Consider the following 24,150-nt stretch of genomic DNA (forward strand, 5'->3'; position numbering starts at 1 on the left):
GGTTAACGGTTAGAGTTTTGACTCCGCAAGACGTTAACTTGCTGCGGCTGTGCTTTAGGTGACTTTGGTCTTTGGTGGCGCTGGAACATTTGGTGGAGCTGGAACAAGCTTTACGTGCTTTGGATCCAGGAAAAGAACGCTGCTACTTTAATTGCTGTATTGGTGGTTACTTTAGGCCTTTTCACCTGGGATGAAGAGCATGCTTGCACAGGAAATATGTGACTATTAACCCCATCTCGAGTAGGTGCACTTTCAACGTTGCCTAGAGAGACTCAAAAAATGTATTAGTTGCATACAACTTATTGTTTTATTACCAATAACATGGTCCTTAATTCTTTCCTTTGGACTGCTGATAGTCATAAGTCATCCCATATGTGTCTCATAGGGAGATAATTTATACCTAGGAATAAATTCTTGTATCAATGTGTTTACTCCTGTCTTAGCATCCGCATATAGACAGAGGTATTCCCTATTAATGTTCCTAATTCGTTCCTCAAATTAAAACTAAGTAGCCAATGTGAACCTGACTTTGATACAATCTAAGTTCCTGAAACTTTAGGGAATCATCCCTTGCCAAACCACTTGCTTCCATAATTAATTCTATCCTGTCTGCAGGCCATATCCCTAAGACCTGGGAAACTGCCAGAGTTTGTCCCAATCTTCAAAAGTGGGGACAAAAAAACACTGTCTCAAACTACAGGCCAATCTCTCTTCTCCCAATACTATCCACTGTCATGGAAAAATATTCCCTCCCCAATTAAGCAATTATTTCACCCATACAAATTTCCCTAGCCCATCTCTATCTGGCTTTTACCCTAACACTCCACTGTAACTATTCTGTTAAAAAAATGTGAAATGTCTTGTATATAATGCATACCTTATTCACTTATGTAACTGCTTTTGCACCTATGTCCTATATTTAACCCTATGCACAAGACACACCCACAAACGACTACCAAATTCACCACTTCCTGGCAAACCCATTCTAGATTACACAGCAACTTTGACAATAACAACTGCTTACGGACACCTTTGGAAAAATAAATGGTTAAAAGTTATAACATACATCACATATTCAGTTAATAGATAAATGATTTTGTATAAGACTTCACACTAATTTCTTGCTTTATATAATCTCTTTGCACAGTGCTGAGCACACGGTCAGCTTTATAATTTTAAAGACACTCTGCATATTCATCTGACTAAAGAAAAATATTTTCTATAAGACTTGTTTCCGGGCAAAGAGCCATTTTGTTTCTGGGCGTTTCGCCAATTGACCCTGAAAAGATAAGATAACGGTACACCACGGCTTCTTCCTGAAAAATAACAATTATTGGATTGGAACTTTTGCTTAAAGTTTAAATACATGGAGCTTTATCCAGAGCCCTAAGAACTACATTTTTTATGACCTTTCAAAAATGTACCAACGGGCTTTTATATAGCTGAGGTTTATATAACTTCTTAACACACAAATAACTCCACACGCTCATGGTATCTCCCTCCACTCATTTCATTTTAATGCCTTCTGTTTTAACTTTCATAGTTTCACTGACTTCATTCACTACAAATTTATGCTATCCTGTTGCAATTCTGTCCTTTCTCAAGCTACACAAACCTATTTCTCTCCATTAATCAACACTCACAAGTCTAACCCACACAAATTCTTCCTTCATCTCACCTCAGGACTTTTGCTGACTATTTTTAAGAAAGAGGTTGAATCCATATACCAGAACATTCCCTCTTTTTCCTCCTATCCTACTTTGCTTCCTACTCTCTTCCTGCTTTCCTTGACTCTTTTTCCACTGTCTCAAAAGAGAATGTCACCATCACTGTTGATCTCCTTTCTCCCTCTACTCTGCTACATTTCCATTCTCCTTAAATATGTATTAGTTATACCATGACTCAAAAATAGCAAGCTTGACCCTACCCCTCTTTCTAACTACTGAATTTGTCTACTAACTCTTGCTTGCTCCATTTTCTCAACACCCATTCTCTCCTTAACCCTCTACAATCTGACTTCTGCACTGCTCCTCCACAGAGACAATTATCACTAAAATAACTGATGACATATTTGCTGCCCAAGACAGAGGTCATTACACTCTACTCCTATTACTCCACCTCTCTGAAGCATTTGCCTCTGTGGACCACACTCTTCTCTTTTCTCTGTATACCCTCTCTCTAGGTGACCTAATAACATCTCTTAGGTTTAAATATCACCACTATGCTGACAACACCCTCATTTACTTTTCAACCCCTGACCTTACACCTGCCATACAAACCTAAGTTTCTGAATGTCTCTCTGTTATCTCATCCTGGAAGGCCCTCTTTCGCCTTAAATTTAACATGGCAAAAACAGAGTTCCTCACACTTCCTCCCAAACCTGACCCTATTATCTCCTTCCTCATTACTCTTGAATCTTCCATCCAGTAGCTCAAGCACGCTGCTTAGGGGTCACTCCCTCAACTCCTCTCTCATATTCTCCTCTCTTATTCCAAACATTTCTATAACTGTCGCTTTTTCCTCCACAATATCACAACGATACACCTGTTCCTCTGTTGCTCAACTATTAAAAACTCTGATTCAGACCCTCATTCTCTCCCCTCTTGATAACTGTAATCCCCTGCTATCCCAGCTTCCTGACTTTTACCTGTCTTCCCTACTATCTATCCCACACGCTGCTGCGAGAATCATTCTACTCTTTAAACTCTGATTCTGCGTTTCCCCTCCTGAAATTCCTCTCCTGGCTTCTAATCAAATCCTATTGTTTCTGTACGCTCTCCCTACCTACCAATTAGATTGTAAGCTCCTCAGAGCAGTGACTTCTCTTTGCTCAACTTTTACTTTTATGTCTGGATCACTTATTCCATGACCTCTTACCTTTACCCTTTGCTACCTATATGATTACGACGTGCATCACTCCTGTGAAGCGCTATGCATATTAATGGCGTTATATACATAAAAACATACAATACAATATATACTTCAAACAATGCTTATGAGCTTTTACCCACATTTTTAAATACAAAATATTCAATGTGTTTTTACTGGTTACACACAATACAGAACACACAATACAAAAACTTCTCTCATACACAGCCAAACAACATCACAAAAATAACAAACAAATAAAAGAAAGACATTTCTCCCCATTACCCCACAATTTCACCCTGCAACTATATTAATAAAAGTTCCCTTCTCTTTCTTTATTCTCATAAATAACCTGACTTTAAAACTACTCTGATGCTCCGGAGCTTTTTGAGTTAAACTTTCGTATCTTAGCACATTCCTCGCGCTGGAGAAAAAAAGGTGGGGGCATGCTCTGTGCTGCTTCTCTTTCTTGCAGACATTTGATTTCATTGTGAGCAAAAAAATATTCATGTTTTCGTACGTACTTGCAAGTTTTTTTGGATGGTGATTTGTGCACACATGTGATACTAAGCATGGTTTATCTTTCACACAGGTAATCATTCAGGAAAAATTCATTAGGGTATCAAATCCATCTAACCACTCTCCATTAAGGGCGCAACAATTTTACTTGCCGGCACCGAAACTTGAGTTTATATCAGGAAATGATTTATAACCACTTATTGCATGTGGGGAAATGGAAGGAAAAGCTTATACGTTCATAACTGATTTCTGCGGCATTAGGTCAGCCGGGCCTGCCATGCATAACCTTAGCCACAAAAACCTCATAAAATCCAAAGATTTATACTGCCACAGACACACAGGGATTACTGAAAGTTAGAAGGTTCCACTATGAGCCCTTGCGTTCGCATTCTTACCACTTACGTCATATTCTCACTTTGACAGTTCTCCACTAGGCATCCTTGATTTCCAAGAGTTCCTTGTTCCCTATTTCATAGTTCCTTTCTGCTGCGGACATCTGGTTTGAGTAGAACGCACAATGGTGAAGTAGAATCTTGGATCTGATGGCCGAGTTGGAAGTGTCAACCTCCACAATGAATGGGAGCTCAGAGTTCAGATGAACAAGGACAGGATCAGAGAAAAGAGAGACTTTAGACATCCAAAAGCTGAATTCGCTTCTAATGACCCCTCAAACAGCACATCTTTTCATGTGAGTTTGGTTATGGGAGCAATTGGTCCGGAGAAGTTTTTGATGAGGCATCTATCGAAATTGCAAAGCCCACAAACCTCAGAACATCCTTCTCATTTTTCGGAATTGGCCATTCCGCTTGTAAGGGATCCGGTCCAGGGTTTGGCTGGAACTCACCCTTACATGGCTATAGAGGTTCCAGGTAAATCTCTCCCTGAACTGAGCAATTGGGATCAGCTGTTTCTGAACACGGAGTTTGCTTGATGCTGCTTTCTGTGCAGCTTTGCCCCTATTGGCTGTCCATGCTATTTAGGGTCAGCCATTCCACCAGGAAGGGGCTGAGCCTAATTCTTGAATCCCTTGAGGACTTTCTTTTGTGTAACCGGTGCTTGTCACAAGCACCTCTGCTTGGCCTGTCCCAAGTCTTCCTGTGCAAAAGCGCCAGTGCTGGATAGCCCGGCGCTACACCTTCACTGTTCCAGTGGCCTGTCTGCAGTATACCCTGCTTCCAGTGGCCTTCATTGCCTCCAGTACCTACCCTCCTTCCAGAGGCCGTTCCTGTGCTGAAGCCCCTTTGCTGAAGCTTCCTGTTTCGTGAAGCCTTCCCTGGTATTGTCCCCAGTCTGTGACCTCAACCATCGGTTCTGTGCTGAAGCACCTGCGCTGGATCTCCTGCGCTACAGCTTCACTGTTCCGGTCGCCATCCTGCTTTTGAGTCTCCTCCTTCCAGAGGCTTTATTGGGCTGTAGCCCATACGAGAAAGCCTTCCTTGATGCCGACCTCAGTCTCTGATCTCGACCATTGCTCCTGTGCCGCCTGCCTGGACTTCTTTTACTCTGATCTTTCCAACCCCGACCCGGCTAACCACGATGACGGATTCCGCAATCTGAGCCCCTGCCTCCCTGCTCCAGGTCGGTATTTCTCTATCCCCACTTTAGCCCTGCAGTCCAGTCCTGGTTTGTGGCGAGCACATCCGTTACTCCGCCACAGCCTGACTTTTACTAGGATCCATAATCAAACCTTCAGGGGAGATGATATACCCAAGGAACTGCATGCAGGTCTTTTCAAATTTGCATTTCTCCAGTTTGATACATAATTGATAGTAAAGAATAAGTGCGCAACCCAAAATCCACCTTACAATAGTGTTCCACTAAATAGTGTTATAGTGCACCTACAAATAACCTTAGTACAATGTGCAATATATGTGTTACTCTACTGTGAGAGTAAGTAGTCAAACCATATTTATGTTGTGGCGTATGCTGCTGAATCAGAGAGTGGCTCGGCACTCCAATACACTGAGAAAAAACAAAAGAAAAGCGCAAAACGCAAATAGTGAAGCAAGTTAAATACAATTATATTGTGTTAAAATGGCAAGTATTAGGCGTACATCAATGTAAAACAATTAGAGCATTTCTGTGCAACATCAGCACAATGTTACCACATCGTAGTCATCTGGTAGCGGAAGATATAGCCCACTGGTGCAGCAGCTGTCTTTGATGTGATATCAGCGGCGTCTCTCCCTCCCTTGAGACCCTCGCGAATGGCAGCTGCAGCCCTTGAGCTCTCAGCGTCTGTGGAACTCGTGGGACCCCGCTTGGGTCGCAGGTACTGCAGTCTTTCACCCGTGACGCACGTCTGTGCCTGGGGTTTCCCTCTGCATCCGGATCACCAACAAGTCCACGTGGTGCGTAGTTCCGGTGCTCGCGCACTTCTGTGACGTCACAGGTGCCGCGCCGAATGGTAAAAAATACAACAGCTCCAAGTCCAATGCCGCAATGAATAATATTGATAAAAATACTGTATATGGGCTAGATAAAGGATACCAACACCTAGAAAATAATCCAACGCGTTTCGAAGCTGGAAATGCTTCTTCATCAGGGATAAAATTCATTGACTAAGCCTCCATCTTTAAATACACATACTGCTGCCACTATTGGTCAGCCCATTAAGGCAATTAGCCAATTATTCGTGCCCATTCGAAGTTGGAGGCGTGTCAATGAATCGGAATTTAAATTTAGGCAAAATAAAACACTTTATTATTATTATTTAAACAACAGTTCTGTAAAATATGAGAAAAAAGGGGAAAAATAAATAGGTTAGACAATCGAAATTTAAAAATTCATTAAACATATTATCTACTTCAAATAATTACAATATTAAAAATCACAATATTAAAGAGAAATTACCAATTACCTGTTCAATGGACTCAAAGGGTATAGCTACATATACTCCTACATAAGTGTTCATGACTAGTGAGAACTATAGTGGTAAGTGTATGGTGTTTAGTAGAATGCCCATACATCTAGATCTTCATTCAATCCTTTAGGTACCATGCAATCTAATTTATGTATCCAAAAGGATTCCTGGGCAGAGAGGGCCTTGAGTCTATCGCCCCCTCTCCTATTTACTGCAACATGTTTAATGCCCAGGAATGTCAGGCTTGAAGGGTCTTTTTGGTGATGGGTTAGAAAGTGTCTGGAGACACTGTGCTTTTCAAATCCATTCCTGATATTCCGAATATGTTCCTGTACTCGTACCTTTAAATTGCGTTTTGTTCTTCCTACGTACTGTAGTCCACAGGAACATTCTAATAAATAAAAATGTGAAAAAGAAAAATGTGCACAAGCGCTAAAGACTAAAACACCAGTGTGACAATTGCAAAATATATATAAATATATATAAAGGCTGCCTAGTAATACTGTCAGTACTGACAGAGAAAGTGAAAACAAAGAAAAACCTGGCGCCAAAAGTTCATTGGATAATCCTGTACTCCTCAGGGGATCAGCACACTTGCTTGACAGGCCATGTAGGGGAAAAAACACAAACAGACACAGATCATAGTGCAACACTGTAGGGTTAAAACAGGTCTACACTCATACACACACTGCACATATAACATAGAGACTCCTAGTGACAGCCTGTGTAACCGGAGGAGGAAGTGAGGAGAGCAGCCTCACGTGGAGGAGAGCTGTGAGCCCCACGAGCGGGCCTCCGACACTGCCACTGTTCCTGTTAACCCGTGGAGGGAGAGTCAGCACGAGAGTCACGGTGCAGCAGGAATTACATCTCTGCAAAGACATCAGCAGCAGCCGAAGGACTCTTTGTTGCATTGCCTGTATTTACCTTGCTGCTTGTAAGTAGGGCTCTGATTTTTCCCATCTGGATGACCAGCGGTGTTCTCATTTGTCCAAACCATTTTATGGCATAGTTCTTTTTATTTAATAAATAGTTTTTATAGTCACTAGGAGTCTCTATGTTATATGTGCAGTGTGTGTATTAGTGTAGACCTGTTTTAACCCTACAGTGTTGCACTATGATCTGTGTCTGTTTGTGTTTTTTCCCCTACATGGCCTGTCAAGCAAGTGTGCTGATCCCCTGAGGAGTACAGGATTATCCAATGAACTTTTGGCGCCAGGTTTTTCTTTGTTTTGACATTCTAATAAATAAACTATGTACACTGAATCACAAGTAATAAAATCCTCTATCTTGAAAACTTCTTGTGTTTTTTTGGAGGAAAAGGTCTTTCTGTTGGTATTCATATGTTTACACATGGAGCACTTTGTACAGCTAAAATTTCCTATAGGCTTTTGGCCCAACCAATTGGTTTTGGGGACTAAAAACATATTCTGCCCAATGTCACTTGGTGCCAAGGTATTTTTCAAATTTGGGGCTTTTCTGTAGATAAATCTTGGCTTCTTAGTCAGATAGTCACCCAACACCGGGTCATTACTTAGAATAGACCAGTGCTTCGAAACCACCTTCTCAATTTGTTTGTACACAGAATTGTAATTGGTCACAAATGCCACATCTACTGTTTTTGTGGCCTTAGTTTCTGATTTCTTTATTTTCTGTGACAACAAATTCTCCCTATCCATATACTTCACTCTTTCCAATTCTTTGTCCAAATACTCAGAGTTATAGCCTCGTTCAATAAATCTGCTACGCATTAATTCTGCTTGTTTTAGAAATATGTCATTGTTGCTACAATTTCTTTTTAACCTCATGAACTGGCCCATGGGAATATTTTTAATCCAAGTGTCTTTGTGGTTGCTCGATGCCATCAGCAAATTGTTTGTTTCTACCTCCTTAAAGAAGGTCTCTGTGTACACTCCTCCTTGGTTAGATGTTAATTTGAGGTCTAAATAATTAATGGAGGTAGTGTCTGTTTGATGGGTAAACTCCAAGTTATAATCATTGTTGTTAATAAATGACACAAACTCTTGTACTGATGCATCGTCTCCATCCCACACTACTAGGACATCATCTATATAGCGTTTCCATATAATGATGTTATTAATGAAAGGATTGTTAACCCATATACAATGCTCCTCCCAGTGTCCCACATACAGGTTTGCGAAACTAGGGGCAAAGCGTCTGCAGAGACATTCCAGGACTATACGGACATGTTTTCGATGATCCTGTAAATTATCCGAGAAAATAAGGATGTCATCCAGGTAAGCAATCATGAACTGGTTCAGGAGGTCTCGAAGAGACTCGTTGATGAAATGTGGAAAAATAGCTAGTGCATTACAGAAACTGAAAGGCATTACTATGTACTCATGTCTGCATCGGGTTCTGAACACAGTTTCCCCCTTATCTCCCGGTTGAATACAATCTCTCCAGGAGCTCTTGGATCAAAGGTAGTGGGTACCCAGAAGTCAATGCAGGGACCAAGTAAAATTAGAGAAGAACTCTACTACCATTATAAATAAATTTACAATTCATTAGACCAAAAATAATTTAGACGATATACATCAGTGGTGGTGCACCCAATGAGCAAGAAATCATATGAACCAAAAAAGAGAAAAATGCAGCCCCCAAAAGATGTGTGCTGCAGGGACATAAGGAACCATCTTTTTTCCCAACAAAGAAGAGAACGGCTCTAGCAGGAAAGGCAAAGTGTCGGATCAAGCCTATAGAAAGGTTCTCTTGCAAATATTCCCTCAGCACTTGCAGCTCAGGTCAGAGAGGGAATACATTCTTCTGAAAGGGATGGCAGTACCTAACAGCAATTCAATGGGGCAGTCATATGACCAGTTTGGAAGAAGCTTATCTGCCTGTCTATTATCACAGAAGTCCTGAAATTCTTGATATGGTAGTGGCAGCTTACCAAAGAGGGTGGAAGAAATTCCGCACATTGCCACTGGACTCTTTGGAGGCAGGCAACAAAGTTAACATTGCTCAGAAGGAAAAGTGAGTCCTGGTTTTTCAGTTGATTTGAGGATCATGGACCTCCAGCCAGGGAATACCCAGTATGACTGTAAACAGAGGTGAAGGAATGAGGTTGAACAAAATCTCTTCCTGATGGCCGGACTCCACTATGAGAGTTGGATGGCAAGTTTAATGTGTCACAGGACCATAATGTAATAGAGAACTACTGACAACTTCAACTTCACAGGGGAGCCTGTAGGTCTAGATCAAATCAGATATTTTTGGCAAAGCCGAAGTCCATGAAATTTCCAGCACCACTTGAGTCTATCATGGCAGTTTTAGAAATGTGACGAGCACCTTCCTTAAGAATGATGGTCAAAGGGAAGTGATGGATATGCTTCTATTCTCTTGTGTGGTGAAGAATACTGATTGTGAAAAAAACTGTACTAGCTAGTCAGAGTGAATGCCATTCATGGAAATCAACCTTTGTGGACCTTAAACAGACACTTGTTAGGGCAACTGGCAACAACAGAGGCTTGTTGGGGCTTGTTAGTGCTTGTTAGAGCAACTGGCTTGGTAATGTCCAGGGTCCAGGGTCCAAACATAAATCCTCTAAGCAATGTTGGCTTCTCAGAGCTTCCAAACTAATTGGTCCTCAAACTGTATTCACCTGCATAGGTTCAACTTTATGAGCCAGAGAAGCTGGAATCCTTGCTGCTGAGGAAGTAGAGTAGCTTTTTAACCCTGAGCTGGCTGATGTGACTGTCACGAGGGAGACTCCAGGAGCGGGTAAGACCTCAGTGGCCGGGACAGCAGGGGAAACAAGAATGGTCTGGGTCGGTGGCAGGTGGCAGGCAAGGATCATCGGGGTACAGACAGGGGTCGGCAGCAGGAAGGCAGGAACAGGGCAGTGGAGCAGGAACTGAGACCAGGGAGCAGGAACTGAGACCAGGGAGCAGGAACTGAGACCAGGGACTCACAAGCAGGAAACAGACGGGACAACCCAGTACATAGGCAAGGACCTTTAATAAGTAGTCAGGACTCCACACTGAACAGAAGCAGAAGGATGGGCATAAGCATAAGGAGTTAGGACACAAAACAAAGGCAAGGGAAGAACAGGAAACTGGAAACTATAAGGACAGAGGACAGGAGCACCAAGAGGAGACAGACAGATAGAGGAACCCCAGAGCCAAGAGAAACAGTAGCACACTCGGTGAACAGACAAGGGAACTTTGGCTAGGAGCAGGACTTCTAGGAAGACTCTGACAGTGACCCTTGTCTCTCCAGCCTCCTTTCCGAAATTCTTAGAATTATTTGGATAGAGAGTCGAACAATGTCTTCCAGTTCAGTTGGGGGTGCCCCCCTGCACCACATTGTGTGATAGATACCTTTACGTATGCATAGTAGAGTGATTGCAGAGAAGACGTTTTTGCTGTGATGATGCTGTTTTCTGATCATTCTGCTGCAGATATATATCTACACTCACTTTATATATTTTTCACTTAGTATACATTTAGTTAGTTTTCTGTATATACTACCACTCTGCACTCCGGACGTGGCTGCTCGGTTGTTGGTCGGTAGCTATCAATATCCCCACCTCAGCTTTGCGGCCCAGCGTTGTTTGTGGTGAGCACTCGTGACAGATATTTGTATGCCTTTTTGCTTGTGTAAGCTAGACTTGATTGACTTGGAGACCACTGATGGTTTCAGAGCTTAGTGATAACTTTTGAATGCTCAGAATATCAGCAGTTCTTGTATTCTCACTTCATTTTGACTGCTTGGGTTATTTGTACACTGGCGACACACTTTATTCGAGCTTGGCTAGTCCCACGAATTCGGGTATACCCGGGTGTATTGAGGTTTGTGACTGTTTTCTGCCCGAGTGCATTGAGTTATTTTCCAGGCAGGGATTGAAGCATTTTATTCCCGCTGGCTGCAATACTGCACAGTATATATATATATACTGCATTACAATTCATGAATTTATGCCATCTGGCAGACACGCGAAGCATTGCAGCCTATTAAATCCTAATCATTATCATTTAACAGATCAGCCGCCCATCAGCCAGGCATGAACCCAGGCTGGGAAGGCAAATGCAACGGGGCTTGTCAGAGGTGAGGAGCGGCGCATTCCAGGTATCTGCCAGGTACATACCGGGTATTTGCTCTAATAAAGTGTGTCGGTGCAGTATATTACTGGTGAAATACTGGATCTCTCTCCGCCACACAATCTCAGATTACCTCTCAGGAAGACAGAAAAGGCTACATAGTGTAGATCTCTTTATTTTGCGGATAAAAAGATAATGCACTTACATCAATTAAAAAAATGTCATTGCTCTGAGACAGACACAACTGCAGACACGCAGATGTCGGCATCCAGAGAGTCCTGTACGAGTTGTGTCTGTACACAGATGCTGCTTTTCTCCTCCCTGCAACTGGCCAAATTACTAAAAATCTCTCCAGCCCCCTGCCCCAAATTGGTAGACTTTTTTTTTTTTTTTTTAAATCAATTTGCACTTGCAAATAAACAAACTATTCACGTCAAATTATCTCTCATCCCCCCTCCCCTCTGTCTCCGATTCCCTCTCACCTCTCCACCCTCTGTCTCTCATTCTCCCCACCCTCTTTCTCTCTCTCTCCTCCACCCTCTCTCAACCACTCTCCCTCCCCATCTCATTCCCCCCTCTCTCTTTCCCACCTCTCTCTCTCACCTCTCCCTCTCTGTCATACTCGCACCTCTCCACTCACTCTCACACTCTCCCCTTCATTTTCTCTATCACTCTCAGTCCATAAAGCAAGATTGCTGTACAGAACTCATAGCATGTCCATGGCAACCTTGAGGAAAGTCTGATCACTGAAGAAAACATAAAAACTTATTAACTACATTTTCCAACACTGTAAAAACAAGATGAAATTAGGGTGAACGGCTGCTTTAAATAATGCATTGCAATTGAGCATGGTATTTAGATGTCAGCATTTTAGATAAGTGCTTGCCCACACAGAATGAAATGACTAATGACAGAAAAAAGTAATTTTTTGCTCACATGGGATGATTAAAAAGGATTATTAGATTAATTTATTTAGGATGATTTGAGCATTCTACATAATCCCTCTCTGAAATGTGTGCATTCTTCTTAATCCGTCCTTCTCTTTTGATGCCCGTATTAGCAAAATGTGCAAAACTGCTTATTATCACTGGAAAATATCTTTAGATTTGGGAAGCTATTCAACTTTATAAGAAGCGGTGAACCAGTGTGCTGCTGAAATACTATGCAATACAGTGCTATGCTGTAACAGCAAATAGGTCGAATAAATCACTGTTACTCTCTTTAGCAGGTGATATTGAACCTAACCCAGGTCCTCCCATTTCAGCTCTGTCCCATGCCCCTGAGAATTCCACCTTTAAATTCCAAAAAGGGCTATCTGTCGCCCATATAAACATCCGGAGCCTGCTGCCCAAACTGGACGAACTAAGGGCATGGTGCCTTATGCATAAACCCAAAGCCATCGTTCTTACAGAAACATGGCTATCCCCTAAAACCCCTGATGCAAATATTGCCATTCAGGGATACTCCATTTTTAGGAGAGATAGGTCAAAGAGAGGAGGAGGGGTGTTATTTTATATTGCAGACACATTACAATTTACACTGTTAAATTGCCCACCAAGCCCACCCTCTTTTGAAATTCTAGTTGGCAAAATCTGCCTCCCCTTTTCTAAGCCCATCTTGCTTGCTGGCATCTACCGCCCCCCTAAAGCCGCTCGACAATCCCTGACTGATATCACCCAATTTCTTGGGTCCATTTCCTCTCTGAATGAGAAGAGTGAGCTGCTACTTCTTGGGGATTTCAACTTCAATTGGCTTGACCCTAAAAACCACAAAATCCAGATACAACTCAAGTCACTTAACCTATCGCAACTCATTTCCCAACCCACACGGATAAACCTGAAATCGCATAACCATTCCTTGCTAGACTGGATTCTCTCCTCAAACCCCAGCAGAATCCAATCCTCTGGCATCCTTCCTGATATTTTCAGTGACCATTCAATAGTGTACTGTGTAAGAAAAATTAAACCGCCCCATTCAAGCCCTAAAGTTCTCCTCACTAGAACATTTAAAAACTTTAACCCACAACAGTTTCTGGATGACCTTACCAACTGCCCATGGCACAGAATCGATTTAATTCCCGACCCTGATTCTGTACTCGACTATTTCCAATCCGAGTTCTTAAAACTCTGCGATACCCATGCTCCACTACGCAAAATAAGGGTACGGGGGGCCCACCTTCCATGGGTTACACCTGACCTTATAGCACTCTACAAGTTCAGGGATGCCTTGTAGAAAAGCTACAAAGTAACTGGCACTACCAAGGATCTCAATCACTACAGATGCATGCAGAACATGTGCACAAGACAAACAAGGCATGCAAAAGCACAATATTACTCTGACAATCTCCACCAGAATACATCAAACCCAGCTAACTTCTGGAAGGTTATCAACAATATATTCCAGCCTCCTAACCATAAAAAAACAAGTAATATCACTAAGGGGGATATTACTCTGACAAACCCCACTGACATTGCAAATGCGTTCAATGATTACTTTGTGGGGTGTGCCACTAACTTATTAGTGAAACGCAGCCCAAACCACAAACCTGAATCTCATCCTGGGAGTACCCCTACAGTCCCACCCCCTCCCAACACTGCCCACAATTTTCAATTTGGCCCAGTATCTGAAGAGGAGATTATACAAGCGCTCCTCAAACTAAAACTAAGCAGCCAATGTGGACCCGACTTACTACAATCTAGGTTCCTACGACTTGGTGCCCCAGCCATTGCCAAACCAATTGCATCCATAGTCAACTCTATCCTGTCTCCAAGCCATATCCCTAAGACCTGGAAAACTGCCAGAGTTGTCCCAATCTTCAAAAGTGGGGACAAAAACACTGTCTCAAACTACAGGCCAATCTCACTTCTCCCAATTCTATCCAAAGTCATGGAAAAATGTGTCCACTCCCAATTAAGCGATTTCTATACCAAGACAAATTTCCCTAGCCAATTCCAATCTGGGTTTCGTCCCAAACACTCCACCGTAACTACCCTGCTAAAAGTTTGCAATGAAATCCAGTGTGGAATGGAACGGGGACAACTCACTGGTGCAGTATTCCTAGATTTTGCAAAGGCTTTTGACACAGTTGATCATGCTATCCTGCTTAACAAACTCCAGAGCTCTGGAATAGGGAAACATGCTTTAAACTGGTTTCAGTCCTACCTATCAGGAAGATCCCAACATGTGTCCATCTCAGGCTCTAACTCCAACCCCCTGGATATCACCTGTGGTGTCCCGCAAGGCTCTGTTCTGGGGCCCCTACTCTTCTCAGTGTTCATTAATGATCTTCCCACAGCTTGTAAGGAAGCCTCAATACACATTTATGCAGATGACACAATCCTATATGCACACAGCCATAGCCTCTCTGACCTTCAACACATACTTCAGTCTGACTTTTTGAGACTCGAAAACTGGATTTCCCAATACAAACTGTTTTTAAACACTGACAAGACTGTAACGGAGTCTCACTCCCCCTCCCACACATGGCTGCACCATGTGAATATCTAGAGATACCAGTGGGACAAGCAGTAAGATTAGAGACTCTGGAAGCACTCAGTGAGACTTCGTGAGAACCCGCATGTGATGTGAAGGAGCAGAAGTCTTCTGCACTACACTGATAGTTTCCACTCAAAATTCAATGGTTTAAAGAATGCCTATATTGTAGAGGTTTTTAATTCACTTGGCCTAAATGTAAAGGTTTATTATACATATTGAGCTATGTATGCCCTGTTTTTCTTTTCTCTTACAAACCACATGAACAAATCCCTGTATACAAAGAAGGAGATTCACTTTATGATTCAATGCCTAAATTATAGGCACTTAATGTGGAGTGCAATACCTATCATTCAGTCTCAACATCACAGCTATTTAAAATTGTATTATACTATATTTTTTTCCTTTCTCCATCACTTGTGTTTTTTTGCGTTGGATTTTTCCTGTTTACTACATTCAAAAAGCTTCTAAGGACCAGTTTTACTCCAGCAGCATAGCATTTAGTGCTTAATTACAGTCATCACAGTATTTATTGTTTTTTTTAGCGCTTTAATCCTTCTCTTTTTGTTTATACTGTAAAAATGGGAGCTGTAGATTACCAAATGAAAAGGACCTAGCAGAAGTTCTATGAATGGGGAAATAGTCCAGGTAAACTTCTTAAAAATACATTGCAAAAACAACAAAATGACAGTTTTGTTAATTGCATTAAAAATCAACAAAACCAACCGATTTATTCGTCTAAAGAAATTACTGGAATCTTCACTGAGTTCTATAATAAACTTTATACCCCCCTAATTCTCCTTCAATGGCACATATTTCCCCATATTTAGATTCTTGTGATCTACCACACATTCCAATGGCTCAAGCCGACATTCTAGATAGAGAGTTCAGTCAGAAATTACATTTGCTATTAAACAATTGAAAACCTCAAAACTGCCTGGCCCTCATTGGTTTACAGCTAGTTTTCCCAAGAAATGTATAACCCTAATTGTTTCTAAATTGCATAAACTCTATAAGAGGCTTTAAAACGTCTTTGCCCTTCTGTAAACAAACCCTAGAAGCACTTATCTCTGTGATCTATAAACCACACTTTGTGTTCTAATTGCAGACCAATATCCTTGCTAAATTTACATGTGAAAATCTTTGCCAAAGTTCTGATGAATAAATTAGACAGAGACTGTCCAGATCTGATTTTCCAAGACGAGTCTCGTAGTGCAATACATGTCATAGCTCATGTAAACTCCCCAAAAGATAAATCTATTGTGATCTCCCTAGACGCCGACAAAGATTTCAATAGGATTAATTGCCAATTTATTCGATAAGAGCAGGATTTGTCTGCAATTTTGTTGGTTGGGTTTTGGCCCTTTGCAGTCAACTCTTAGATGGAGTGAAGACTAGGTTGCTTATCCAGCCCATTGCTGTTGAAAAGAAATACTCGCCAAGGATGTCCCTTGTCCCCTCTAATCTTCGCTCTTGTTATAGAACCGTTCACAGAATACAATCTGATAAGACAGCCCGGTTTGCCGCTGATATTCTCTTTGTTTCTAAACCTTCTACATTGCCATTTCTAATGCAAGAGCTTGAGAAATACGGTCATATTTCTGGAGGTTTTTTTAAACCAAAAATCAGAAATCCTAATCAGAAATACTCATGCACTGGAGGCCAACGGCCTTCAGCTTAACTTTTTGTTTGGCTGGACAGAAAATCTATGAAGTCATTACTCCACAATACCATAATTTCTATAAAGTTAATGTTACCCCACTTTTTAAAAAAACTCAAAAAGATGTTGGATTCCTGGGACCGTAATGGTGTGTCTTGGCTAGGTAAAGTAGCTGCTCTTCAGATGTCAGTTCTTCCTCCATTTCCATGTATAATTCAATCCCTGCCGGTGAAGATCCCTAGAACTATGTTAGATAGAATCTAAAAATGAATTCTAGACTTTGTATGGTATAAGAAGAAACGTAGAACAAATAACAATGCTATGTATTTACAGAGGGATACGGGATGGTTTGGGATTGCACCATACACACATATTATTATGTTACCCAGTTAAAGACAATATGGCACTGGTTTAATAATGCTATTAGCAATGAACAAGCTACATTTTAAAATATCTCCCTTGGGACGCTTTGTGGACTTAAGCTAAGAACAGACCAAGAGAATCAAAACTATTACATACAAACAAATATGTTCTCTTCAGACTTGAGATTTGTTGGTATGCTTCTTTAATCTGACTTCATATCCTGTGTCTTTGGCTCCCAATGGCTACAAACCAGATTTTCCTCCCAAACAGATACAGTTGTTTTAATAATTGGAACAAAAACAACGGCCTATGTTATTTATCCTGATTATTATTCCTGTATAGAAGGCGATATGCTCATTATCGCCCCTTACCTACAACTCCAACACTGGATTACCTCTCTCGCTGTTAATACCTTTTTTTTTAGCAGGTCTCTTAGACTATTTGATAGCTTGTTAATTGACAAACACTTAACAAAAAGGTATAATTTCCTGTAACTATAACTTTGTAATGACATCTAAACTTAAATATCAAACTTTCTGGGAACAGGATCTAGGTACCCAAATGGGCAGTGAGACCTACACTGGCGACACACTTTATTCGAGCTCGGCTAGTCCCACGAATTCGGGTATACCCGGGTGTTTTGAGGTTTGTGACTGTTTTCTGCCCGAGTGCATTGAGTTATTTTCCGGCAGGGATTGAAGCATTTTATTCCCGCTGGCTGCAATACTGCACAGTACATATATATATACTGCATTACAATTCATGAATTTATGCCATCTGGTAGACACGCGAAGCATTGCAGCCTATTAAATCCTAATCATTATCATTTAACAGATCAGCCGCCCATCAGCCAGGCATGAACCCAGGCTGGGAAGGCAAATGCAACGGGGCTTGCCAGAGGTGAGGAGCGGCGCATTCCAGGTATCTGCCAGGTACATACCGGGTATTTGCTCGAATAAAGTGTGTCGGTGCAGTAGGCTTGGATCTGGCACAAAAAGGCTCTTCCTGTAGGTCCACTAAGATTAGGGAGGTGCAATAAATAGTGCTTGTTAGCTGGTACTATACACTTGCGTGACTCAAAGTGAACTTTCCTAATGTGTTGGATCTCTTTGAGAAATTGTGGCTATTAGAGGTTATTCTATCATATTTGTTGTGAATTCACCCACAATCCAACAATACTGGTCTGAGGTCAGAGATTCCCTACAAAGAGGGATAGGATCCCTTTGAAGCCAGAAACTTTTATGTTAAATGACACGGCCCAAACCCTGTATATTACCCAGATGCTCTGTATGTCCGAGCTAAATCTATCTCTTTATTGGAAGTTTGCAGGACCCACTCCTCTTAGCTCATGGAGCTTGGAGTATGGCAGATTGTTGCCATGGAGAAACTTACAGTTTTCCATAAAGGAAAGCTATGAAACTACTTTTAGATTTGCCCTTCCTAAAATATACAGAGCTTGACCACAGTGACTTTACAAACTGCTAATGCTAGAGAATATGATATTTTTCTAAGTAGAACTGCTTTCAAGCTGTATCCCACCTTACCTTGTTAGGCTGAGGCCCCGCTGCACGCATCCGCATGGCTGCCTTGCTTGCCGGCGGCGCGTGCAAGTCAGTGCAGCGTGATTTGCGGTCTGCAGAGAACTGTGATGCGCGCTTGGGGGGCGTTGCCAAACGGGTCAGGTGGGCAGGGGCAATGACAAGGGGGGCGTGGCCGTCCTGTTCGCCGCCCCCCTCCCCCCCGGGCTGTGCACAACACACACTTCCCCCCCTACATTTTGGAGGGAGGGGAGGGAAGAGCTATGCACGGGTGAGGGGGGAGAGGGAGGGAAATCCATGCACGGCTGCCTCACAGATTTCCCTCTCAAGGCACCTCCCTCCCGTAGCTACTTCCTCCTCCCCCCCTTCGCTCATTGGCGTATATATAATAACTTTACTGTTTTCCGGAGACATTATAGAGCCGGAGACAATGAGTTCTTCAGCACAACAGGAAGCTATTTACCAACTAAAATCTTTTTGTTACTTATTGATTTTTTTTTTCTTATTGAAATTTGTATTAGTATTTTTTATATAATATATAATAAAGAGGTATATAATGCCATGTGTACAATACACTTGTATATCTAAAAGGCAGGAAACTTCATACTTCTCTTACATGGGATTTATTTCACTGTCCCTTTAAATCAAAACAACACATAAAAATAACACCTATTCCCTTTAGGGAAAACTGAATACACCATAGTTTTAGCCCTTGCTAACTGGATGGCCAGCTAAGCTGGTTCCCAAGCCATAAAGCTTAGCCCCCTGCAGACGCACTTACCAGAACTCCCTCCTACTGCCTCTGTACGTTCTTCCTACCTACCAATTAGACTGTAAGCTTCCTTAATGTTACTTTTATGTCTTAAGCACTTATTCCCATGATTTGTTATTTATATTATCTGTTATTTATTTGATTACCGCCCTGTATTACTACTGTGAAGCGCTATGTACATTAATGGCGCTATATAAATAAAGACATACAATACAATAAAAAAACATGTCCTGGCATATGCCACAATGTAACACAGTCTCTGTATAAAATAATAAGGGTTTTGCTTATCTTAGTTCTTTTGGAGCAACCGTCCCTGCTTCAGCATGGTCTCTCCTCCTTTCTTCCTAAGGGAACTCAGCCCCACTTTGAGCCCAGAGAAACTCCTCTGTAGGTCCTCTGTACCAGCGTCTATCATCCCACCTTCTCTGGGAAAATAGTCTCAGCATAGCAGCTTTCAGTCTGTCTTTTAAACCACTTCCTTGTTCACTCAGACCAGGCTGATTGACTCCATTAGTTAGCAGCTGCTGTTGGCTTCTCTTTGAGGAATTAACTCTCTGTGGACTGGAAAGCACACATACTGCACTGTTCCAGTCCCTAGAGGACAGTGATGGCATCACAATATATATATATATATATATATATATATATATATATATATATATATATATAATCAAAAAAATAAAAAAATAAATAGATGATACCGTTCTGTGGCTAACGAAATGCTTTTATTTGTGTGAGCTTTCGAGATACACTGATCTCTTCTTCCGGCGATGTTACAATGAATGAAGCAAAAGGTAAACTTAAAAACAGTGTCTCTTGGAATGTTATCTGTGCTGTTCCTTCCCCCGGTGTGGATGTGTTTTATGGCTAAAGGTGTTAAATGGTTTCTGAAAGCAAGTGAAGAAAGAGTGTGTATGTGTATCAGTGTGAATAAAAATGAATGGAGAGCCCACAGTATATACAGTGCTTTACACAAGGTGTGTGTGGAGTGGGACTGGATATAAATGGTGTGGGTGGGTGTGGAAATGTGAGAGTTAGTAGCACAACTAAAAGTGTGTGTGGATACTTAGTGGTCCCTATTGGTATATAGGGATGGAAAAACAAGGAGTATTAGTATGTGTGAGAGACAGCTGTGTGTGCATACATATAGCACAGTATGTACAGACATGGCCTTTAGCGCTTATGGGACGAGAGTTCACTACTGTCAGTAATGACTCATAAAATTTCGATCTCTGTTAAGGCCACTGCTAAGTGTCCCGAACAGTTGCATAAATTTGTATTCATGCAACCGTCTCTCTTTCGGGGTTTTAAGATTACCTTTGAGTATGGCAACCCTCAGATCGTTCATCTTATGGCCAGAGTCAGAGAAATGTTCGCCAACAGGACTGTCTCTTGTACCGCGTGTGATGCTGTGGCGATGCAGGTTCATTCTCTTGTTTAGCCCCTGCCCTGTCTCAACCTATGTAGTAGCAGCCCCCTGGGCATTTCATGCACATGATGAGGTACACGACATTGCTGGAAGAACAGGTGAACCTTCCTCTGATTTCGTATTCCCGATTCCTGTGTGGTATTTGTATTGTGTCCGCTGTGTAGAGCATTGCGCAGGTTTTGCATCTTGGGTCCTGGCATGGTTTTGTCCGCATTCAGTTGTACTGCTGAATACTTTACTCCTCACCATAATATTCTTGAGATTATGGGGTTGTCTGTATGATAATAAGGGTGCTTCAGGGAAGACCTGTTGCAGTCTTGTATCTTCCTGGAGGATGGGTTGTAGTTTCCTGGCGATCTTGCGTAGGGCTCCTAGGTGTGGGTTATATGTGACCACCAAAGGTACCCTGTCGCTTGTCTCCTTCTGTTTGTATTCAAGGAGATCACTTCTTGGTATTCTGGTGGCTTTGTGAATTTGCTGATCTACAATTCTGTGGTTATATCCACGGTTTATAAAGTCTGATCGCAAGGCTTTAATCCGCTGGTCTCTGTCTGCTGTGTCGGAGCATATCCGGTTGTATCGTATGGCTTGACTGTAGATGGTTGCATGTTTGGTGTGTGTCGGGTGGAAGCTGTTGTCCCTCAAATAGCTGGCTCTGTCTGTAGGTTTGCGGTATACAGAGGTCTGTAGTTGGTTGTTCTTTATAGTAATGGTGGTGTCTAGGAAATGTACTTCAACCGGGGAATGGGTGAGTTTGAGGTTGATGGTCGGGTGGAAAGTATTGAAGTTGTCATAGAACTGTAGGAGATCCTGTTCGCCAGAGGTCCAAATCAGGAGGATGTCATCGATGTAGCGAAGGTATGTAAGGGGTTTCAAGTGACAGGTGGACAGAAAGTCACTTTCCAGTTTTGCGCAGAACAGATTGGCATACTGTGGCGCCATTCGAGTACCCATAGCGGTCCCGGTTGTCTGAAGGTATGTGTCATTTCCAAATGTGAAGTAGTTATGGGTCAGAATAAATTCGATGCATTTAGTCACTGTCTCTGTGAGGGGCTCCTGCGGTCCCAGAAAGTATCTGCAGGCTGAAATCCCATCCTCGTGGGGGATGTTGGTATAAAGTGACTCTACATCCATGGTTGCTAGTAGTGTTCCTGTTGGGAGGGGGCCAATTGCATTCAGTTTGTTTAGCAGGTCGGTGGTATCCTGGATATAGCTGGGTGTGTTCCTGACAAGTGGTTTTAGAATGCCCTCCACCCAGCCAGAAATATTCTCGGTAAGTGTGCCAGATCCAGAGATAATAGGGCGCCCAGGGTTGCCCTCTTTGTGAATTTTAGGGAGCATGTAGAATGTGCCAGGTTTTGGGTTAGCTGGTATCAGGTCCAGAATTTGTTCTCTTGTGCGGATCGGGAGTGTTTTAATGATCCTGTTGAGTTCTCGCATGTATTTTTTAGTTGGATCCTCCTGCAGTTGGGTGTAATACCTTGAATCAGAGAGTTGCCTGTGTGCTTCCCGCAGGTAGTCTGTGGTGTTCATTATGACCACTGCTCCTCCCTTGTCTGCAGGTTTGATTGTTATGTTGCGGTTGGCCTTTAGCAATTCTATGGCTCTCCTCTCCATCAGTGTCAGATTATATGTTTGTTTCCTTACTTTGTCCAGGATGGTGGTTTTGGCGCTGTGTCTGAAGCTTTCAATGTACCGGTCCAATGTGGGGTTGCGTCCAGTTTTATTCACACTGATACACATACACACTCTTTCTTCACTTGCTTTCAGTAACCATTTAACACCTCTAGCCATAAAACACATCCACACCGGGGGAAGGAACAGCACAGATAACATTCCAAGAGACACTGTTTTTAAGTTTACCTTTTGCTTCATTCATTGTAACATCGCCGGAAGAAGAGATCAGTGTATCTCGAAAGCTCGCACAAATGAAAGCATTTCGTTAGCCACAGAACGGTATCATCTATTTATTTTTTTATTTTTTTTATTATTGAAGCTCGGCTAACACGGTACTGATACCTCTACATGAATATATATATATATGTATATATATAATCAAAAAATAAATAGATGATACCGTTCTGTGGCTAACTAAATACTTTTATTTGTGCGAGCTTTCGAGATACACTGATCTCTTCTTCCGGCGATGTTACAATGAATGAAGCAAGGATTACTTAAAAACAGTGTCTCTTGGAATGTTATCTGTGCTGGTCCTTCCCCCGTGTGGATGAGATTTATGGCTGGAGGTGTCAAAGGGTAACTGAAAGCAAGTGAAGAAAGAGTGTGTATGTGTATCAGTGTGAATAAAAATGAATGGAGAGCCCACAGTATAAACTGTGCTCTACACAAGGTGTGTGTGGAGTGAGAGGGGATATAAATGGTGTGGGTGGGTGTGGAAATGTGAGAGTTTGTAGCACAACTTAAAGTGTGTGTGGATACTATGTGGTCCCTATTGGTGTATAGGGATGGAAAAATAATATATATATCTATATATATATAGATATATATTGTTATATATATATATTGAAATAGACACACATAAACATGCACGTTAACTCTGTTATCATACAACCTCTATTTCTATAGTGAGAGAGTGATTATATGTATTTTTAAAAAGTATATATATCACTATACAAAGAGACAGTGAAAGATAGATACATAGAGTGAACACAGAGTGAACGTGCGTGTGTTTATATGTACAGTATATATATATATAAAAAAAATTCAAGATATATAAATAAATAAATATATATATATATATATATATATATATATATATATATATATATATATATATATATATAAATATCTATACACCCATACACATCACTCCCGCTCTAAACTGATGTTTTTTTGTCATACAAAAGGCAAACACACTCTTCGATCACATATAAATATTAGCAAAATAAATAAATAAAAACACAGTTTAATAAAAAATACTAACCTTAAGGTGACCATAAGTCTCTCTTTAGAACTTATTATACAGCAATAATTAGTATGTGTAGGTGTTATAGAGTCCCTTATACGTTCTAAAATATCATCAAAAGTAGATTTACTCATTCTCATATATTCAAAGAATTTTCTATCATGCTTCCGCAGCTCTGCAAACAAAGTAGCAAATTCACCAGTTTGCTCACGTTGCTGATTGGATGAACATTTGTTTGTCTACCTCCTAAAATACACCTTCCTACTAACGGATTCTCCATGAACCACATCCAATACATGTTTTCATGATTCTCCATGTTGGATTTGCTGTCTCCCTTGAGGATTTGTGGTAGAGGCAGTGTAGTAACGGAAATAAGGATCTCAGGCTTGTCTCCCCTGCAGTCGTGCGCACAGAATGTGCTTGTGCACGTTGCTCTGCGACGTCGCAAATGTGACACCATAGATGCGCGCGCGCATTGCAGTGCATTTGTATAATCGGAGCTTTAGAAAGGACTATGTTTGTTGGGTTACTAAACCTGTGAGGGCAAGAACTTCCCAATGAACTGCTGCAGTACACATTCTGGGGTTTGACTGGGAACCAGCTTAGCTTGCCAGTGCTGAGTGGAGTAGGTTTTATGTTGTTACTTTGCCTCAAAGC

At 41.6% G+C, this 24,150-nt stretch overlaps 1 long non-coding RNA gene across 1 annotated transcript in view; it reads left to right on the forward strand.

Annotated features, from left to right (window-relative positions):
* LOC142501938 (uncharacterized) overlaps nt 1-24,150 on the forward strand; it is a 37,822-nt gene that overhangs the window by 11,815 nt on the left and 1,857 nt on the right. The window contains exon 2 of the long non-coding RNA XR_012803604.1: nt 8,390-8,508. This is a non-coding gene — a long non-coding RNA (uncharacterized LOC142501938). The remainder of the gene's footprint in view (nt 1-8,389; nt 8,509-24,150) is intronic.

Source organism: Ascaphus truei, chromosome 8, assembly GCF_040206685.1.
Source record: "Ascaphus truei isolate aAscTru1 chromosome 8, aAscTru1.hap1, whole genome shotgun sequence".
NCBI classification, from domain to species: domain Eukaryota; kingdom Metazoa; phylum Chordata; class Amphibia; order Anura; family Ascaphidae; genus Ascaphus; species Ascaphus truei.